General features: G+C 41.3%; 1 protein-coding gene across 1 annotated transcript in view; it reads right to left on the bottom strand.

The window, feature by feature from the left end:
* Positions 1 to 6,871, bottom strand: part of tmem200ca (transmembrane protein 200C, genome duplicate a) — a 15,166-nt gene extending 8,295 nt beyond the window's left edge. Inside the window, 1 exon segment of the mRNA XM_048267233.1 lies at positions 6,557 to 6,871. The gene's annotated coding sequence lies outside the window, so the exon portion shown is untranslated.
* Positions 6,872 to 7,110: the final 239 nt, after the last annotated feature.

Below are 7,110 nucleotides of genomic sequence, written 5' to 3'. Positions count from 1 at the left end.
TTATACCATTTCTCTTTAGAATCCACTGGAAAACACCCACTCTGTGGTGAGTTATTAAAATACAGTCTACATAACATCAGAGCATTCTAAAATGTTCTTAAACTCTGCAGATTGCTAATGTTACCATTTTTAATATATTATGATATTGAGACCAATGCAGGGGAATTAAATGTGATATTTATTGGGCAAATGTGAGACGCAGCCGGTTGCTAAATTGGTTTGGCATCTGGCTGACTAACAGACGCCTCTTGAAACACCTGGTGCCTCGGCTAATGACAACAGACAAGTTGAATCCTTCAACGGCCCCAGAGGACCACACTGACACACACACACACACACACACACACACACACACACACACACACTTTCTCCCCCATTTTATTTCCCCAGGAAAAACTTCCTCCACACACGCACACACACACACACACACACACACACACACACACACACACACACACACACACACACACACACACACTTTCTCCCCCATTTTATTTCCCCAGGAAAAACTTCCTCCACACACGCACACACACACACACACACACACACACACACACACACACACACACACACACACACACATACACCGTAACTGAGGAAAAATGAAAAATGGTTTTGTCTGCTGCAGTGTCATTCAGCTATGAAACAAAAACTGTACATGAGTACGTTTGGGGAAAACACTATCTGGTTCTACAAAGAACATCACCAGTAGCACTCAATGACAAGTGAAGAACCAGTAATGGTTCTTGTATGGTCACAAGCAGAGGACTGGAGTGGGAAGAGCAGACAGAGTTATGAGGAGGTAGTCAATCCACCGCAGTAATGCCATCAATGGGCCAATTAATCTTTTCTATTGCTGTCCAATGAGAGCAGTTCTTACAGGCGAGTATATATTTGAGTTTCTGCATCCCGAGCTCATCAATCGTGTCATTGTGGGGAGACAGTGCAGACGGAGGTGGGCTCTGCTCTGCTGCAGCACGGCAGCCATTTTTCTTCATTTGGCCTGACAAATGTACTGTAGAGCCCGTTAGGACCGAGGGCCCACTGTTGCTCGAGCGCTGGTGCCAATTTAGAAGATGAACAGGGAACACAAATGAACCAAACCAGCATTCCATTCCAGTGTATGACCTCTGTGGTGGTTTTGGTTTGTGTATCTGTAAGAGTCCAGGGAATTTGGCATTGGAATGAGAAGCCAAAATAAAAAGCTAATTTATAGACTGAAATGGCAGAGGCATATGTGTGGTAGGCCTACTTCCGACCACCGTGGCCTTATTCCTCAACATCTGAATCAGTTTGACACCATCATCATGTTTGGCCCCAGCCTGATCTGATGAACTTGTTTGAGCAGAACAGAACTCATTGGAAGCTGATGGATCATGGTGTCAGGCAGTTTCACAGCTTTATAATGTATTGTTCCCTGCATTCCCCTGGATTGCAGTCCTGAAGAACAGGATAAGAATACCCCACCCCCTCTCACATTTTACTGTATTACAGATTTGTTAGATGAAAAGAAAAAAGGGAGACTTTCTTTCACCTGAAATACACAGCTGCTCTCAACCAACCAGGCTTCTCTTCCCATCTGCCATCTGCTCACCTAGGGCTGTTTAAAAGTCTCACTGAAGCTACAGTACACTAAACACAGTCAGAACAAAGCATTAGAAGCTACAGTATCGGCAATCAATCTGGCAGAAAATGCATAAGATATCCAATTCTGCACGCAATAAAACTATACATTTTAAGTTTGTCAATAGAATATACTATACTCCAAGGAAACTTGCACTTATGGGTTCATATAACGATGACAAATGTTGGCACTGTAACAAAGTGAAAGGAACCTACTTCCACATGATCTGGGAATTCCCCAAATTACAAACATTTTGGAATAATGTCATATTAAACTTATCTATGATTACTAAAGAAAAGATCTCTCTAGACCCTAAATTATGCATTTTTAATTATGTGGACAATATGTACTGGCCCCCCTTCAAGAAAAAAAAAACTGTATCTATTGGCCTGATGAGTGCCAAGAAGGTCATAGCAGTCAATTGGAAGACCACTATCAACATTAATGAAAGAACATGGCTACAAACATTTGAAACCTTATTGAGTCTAGAACAAATGTCTAACTCCATATACACAGGTACCCCAAACATTTGGTGCAAAATTAAAAAAAACAAATCTATAGTAATATTGCATGCTATAGTTAGATTACATGATAAATGTTGACTGCGATGTTTCAAATGTAATAATGATCTGATGAACACACATCCCATATCTTACGTTAATATAATCAATGTCTTTAGAAGAAGTATAGTCTAGGTATGTATGCATTCATGTGTAGATAGACTTGTGGCCTGTACAGTATGTATATGAGATATTGTAAATTAGTGTTTATGTATATATATATATTTGTATGTAGCCACTTGTGTATGTATGCATTTCCGTATGCATGCATGTATGTATGTATGTACTGCGTGTGCTGGCGTAAACATACAAGAATGTAAGATTGTACTTGCACATCTATGCATTTCCGTATGCGCTTGCATGGATATCTGGCTGTATATATATGTATATGTATGTATGTGTGTGTGTGGGTGTGCGCGTGTCTAAATGTATGTTCACATGCATTCATATACGGGGGAATGCATATAGAAATGTACAAGACACCTGATGAGATCTAATGTACTGTTTCAACCATCAAAATACTTGTTATTTTTTAAGAATTGTTATTTTCTGACCTTAAATTTTAACTGATGTAAATGATGTGATTCCCCGAGCAAGGAAAACTCAATTAAAAAAAAAGAAGCTACAGTATCAGATGATCCATTATGTATTAAGCGGTACAATGCCAAGCATTCATTATTCAATTGAGATCTAGTTTCATCACGTACCAACTTGATAGTTCCATCTGGTTTCATGTTTCATGTTAAAAACCTCCTAAACATACTTAATGAGGAAGCACTGTCAATCTCTTCTCTGGATTCCTACAAAACCCAAAGGCTTGCACCCCCCGGCATCAAAGCAAATGATAATAATAAGAAAAACAAAAACAAACAAAAATAAAATAAAACAAAACAAAACAGAATACCTGTAAACAGGAAAATGGCTGTCAGGTTCATGAACAGACCAAAGAAGGCAATCAGGCGGGCAAAAGGGATATGACATCTCACTTGCTGTAGTCAGGTAGCAGAGTTATTCCCATCAAAGGGTGACCTTTCCACCTGTTCACCAAGGCCCACATGATAAGGGAGGTAGGGGAAAATAAACCAGGACGTGTCATCGGAAGATGACCTGTCATCTCAGAGTTATAGTGAAATAATTCCATATAAATTAATCCAGCTCAATGCAGTTCCTCCACCAACACAGCCTTTCAGTTAACATTCAACAAAGTGACAGCATCAGTCCATCATCTAAGCTTTCTAAGCTCCAAGGTAGGATTATGTCCTGAAATGGCCTGACCATCGCTTTTCCAATGCTGTAAAAATGACGTACGATGAGGGTTCCTGTCTTAGGCATCATATCACATGCAAGACACCCAGAGCTGTCAAACACAAAAGGAGAACAGAACAGAGGAATGAATGACAGGAAGAGAAAAGAATGACAAACGTCCCCTATTACTTTCCACTCCATTGTTTAAATCAAATAAAAAAAAACCTGGAGGAGATGCCTTTCTGGAGGGGGTTATCCATGGCTTAACTGTGGCTGAAATAAGACACTGAGGGGGGAACGTTGAGGTTCACGACGACACTCCCATCTTTACGGCAGTCATCACGAAATGTAATGAGGCAGCTGCAATATTTCATCAGAACCTTAGCCGCCCAATTGCGCACTCATGATGGAATTGATCTCAATTATGTCTGTGTGTGTGTGTGTGTGTGTGTGTGTGTGTGTGTGCGATTGTTGGGAGAGGAGGCGAGGGCCCTTCTGGACAAGACTTGATGGAGACAGTTCCTGATGTCTCCTGACTGTGGCTGCGGAAGGGGCCCCAGATGACTCAATATTAAACAAAGCTGATCCGACATATGGCGACACACGGTGTCTCTGTATCACTGTGGCCATCGTTGTGAATATCCGCCTCCATTCGGGAAGAAAATGCGCTTTCAAAACATTCCTTCTCTGCTTCCTTGAAAAGGAAGGCAATTGTTTATTTCACGCTAGTTGCTAGAATGTGACCCATTTAAGCATACATCTCCCTTGCACTATCGTGTGAAAGATATTTATTTAGACAAATAATTAGGTTATGTAAGGGCCTGTTGCATAATGCAAGATCTAGCATCTAATGCATGTCATGAAGTATGCAATAGATGCAGTGTGTTTATGACATGAAAATGCTCTTGGAGTTTAATTAGAAGAGCAAAGTGCCCCAGTACTTCTCAAGAGTATAATGACTGAATTGATTCTGATACTGTATACTATATACTATATATAGAACTTGATACTGTATCAAACATACATCCTAGGATCATAACTTGATTGTTCAAGGCAGATTTTGGAGAGGTTCAAATGATGTATAGCCTTTACAGACATTTCCTGTCATGGCTCATTTGAACATGTCGTGCAATTTTTGGTTATTTATAGTTTCAACACTATGCACTGAAGTGCAAAGGGTTTTAGATAGATAGATAGATAGATAGATAGATAGATACTTTATTGATCCCCAGGGGAAATTCAAGATTTCCTAACAAACACAATTTGATGTGGTTGCAGTGAGTGAGTGATCTGTCTCTGAGTGATCTTAAGCCAGAGGAAGATCCGCTGATTGCTCTCCCTGACAACAACACAACATTCTTTTGCAAGGGGAATGAGATTGAGCTCTCGAGACGGCATACAAGCAAAATATTGGCCTTGAATGCCATGTTCTCATGGAGGTAATCCTCACAATCACCACACCTACTAACATGTCTGACATGAGCACAGTCAATAGTGAAATCAGTCAGTTTGTTATTCAGTTAAAAAATCAATTAGACATACCGACACCAAACAAGACAATTATCAGACTCATGAACTCAAGGTGATCAATCCCTCTCCATCAAAACAATGTTGATGCATTCATGTGAGGTTACTTCAAGTTTCTACATGAATTGTGACGAGTGTTTAACACCTGTAACTTTGATGCCACTGGCTGCTGACTCTCTCAGAGACGCAGAGCATTACCCTAACGCTGTGCTGTGTTGTACTGTTGTGGTGGCTGTAGGAGTCAGTGCACCACAGGTAGGTAAGTCACTACACTGTTCATGACAGCTGTCACGTTGCCTTCCCATGTCACAGGGGGAGTGTGTGTGGGTGGGTGGGGAGATGCTCACGCATCCATGTGTATGGGAAAGGTTTCACGTCAGGGTCATCATCCACCACCACTGTGTACCACAAACACAAGGCTAAGACTGCTCTTGCAAATCTCATGCAAATCAGCCATGATGCTCCAAGAGTGTGTTGCCTGAGTAGGCTACTTATCTAAAGTGTTTCAAACATTAAAACACCATCAGCGTACTCAGACCAAAAAAAGACCTACTGTGAACTACACAACAGCATATCCATCAAAGGCACAGCATTTCATGCATGTGTTTATGGTTTCTTTTAATGGCTTTAAACCCAGTGTTAAAACAAGTCCCCACTGCCCCCCATTCTTTCCTTGACTGCATAATAAATACAAGCCCTGCTTCGCTGCCAATAAGCACCCCTGGTAGTGCATCTATTTGCCCCTAGGCAACAGAGACAGACATTTCAGCTTAATGCCTTTTATTACAGCTGATGTTGCTGTCGCCCTGGTGTCATCAGTTTGATGTGTTGTGCACCGCCACACCAAGTTCCACCCTACAGAGCCAGCTGCACACAAAGCAACCAGCTTTCCTGATGTTAAGGCTTCAGTTCCATATGAACTGTTTATCCCCCATCACCTCACTGCATATTCACAATGTATGTGGTGAGTTGAAAGGAAAGTAACAGTCATAGTGGTGTGGCATAGTCTAGGGCATAATATGCTTGTCAGGCAAGAACTCTGTTGTAATATATGCAGCCCTCAGTAATCTCCATATAGAAGAGCCTTTATTCTATGAAATCAAGCCACGAATACATTTCCAAGAGAAAAAATACTGGCATCCAGTCAGAGGAATTATGGTCAGAGGTGCAAAATCATTGAACACACTGCCAACTCAATGGATTATAAATAATATATTTTGTGTTAATAATAACACTGTGTCATGTAGTTGTTGGTGCGTTGGATGGGCGCAAATTCTGCCTGGCACGCGTTGTTGTACTTTCCTGAATGCACATCACATCTGGAAACTGTCGATTTATATAGAGTGTTGTGAATGCGAACCTTGTGAAGGTATATGAACACATTTAGGGGGTAAGGTGTAAACATGTAATTATCGATAGACAAGATATTAAGAAAACCTGCAGCTGTAACAGAGAATATGAAGAGTAGCCTGCTGTAAGAGGAGATAAGTCATTCAAAATATTTCATACAAACGAAGTAACCGAACAACAGAGCGGCCCTATTCAAATACTGTACATTTTATCCAGGAGTATGGTGGAAACAATGACAGAAACTACTTACCATGAGGAATAGAATTCAAATCCCATAATTAGGGTGTTAAAAACGAAAGTTTCTATCCTCGACTATGAAAATAGCGCGCTGTTATAGAAATTCCAGGCACTCCACGTAATTCCTTGTTGTGGAGACTGTTTGACAGGCATAGTTCAGTGCTGCGTTCTTGTGCGCCCATCGTTTTATGTGGACGTGTCTTCTCGCGAAAGAGCCTTTCGCTTATATTCGGCGCGCTCGCGCTGATTCTCCTGGGAGTGTCTGTCAGGATGCCGTGCGCCGGAGTTTGAAACAGGGAGTTTTGTGCTGGCTATATGGGGGTGTTGCTGATGTTACAGTGCTTCTTGGGTGTTGTTGCTATGATACCAGAGCAGTCATCGACTGAAATTGCTGCAGGATTTGAATAATTGGCTTCTTAACTCTTTTCTAGTGAAACCAGCCCTAGCCATGTGCAGATGTGCAGTAGTCATGTAAACCGCTGAGATCGACGCAAATGGTCGGAATGAGCGCATTGAAACGCTTCATATATTATCTGCAATAGGCATGACTGACGGACAAGCGCAAAA

Source organism: Alosa alosa, chromosome 16 (genome assembly GCF_017589495.1).
Source record: "Alosa alosa isolate M-15738 ecotype Scorff River chromosome 16, AALO_Geno_1.1, whole genome shotgun sequence".
Classification (NCBI taxonomy): domain Eukaryota; kingdom Metazoa; phylum Chordata; class Actinopteri; order Clupeiformes; family Clupeidae; genus Alosa; species Alosa alosa.
The sequence above is the reverse complement of the archived record's forward strand: the minus strand, read 5'-3'. Positions and strand labels throughout refer to the sequence as shown.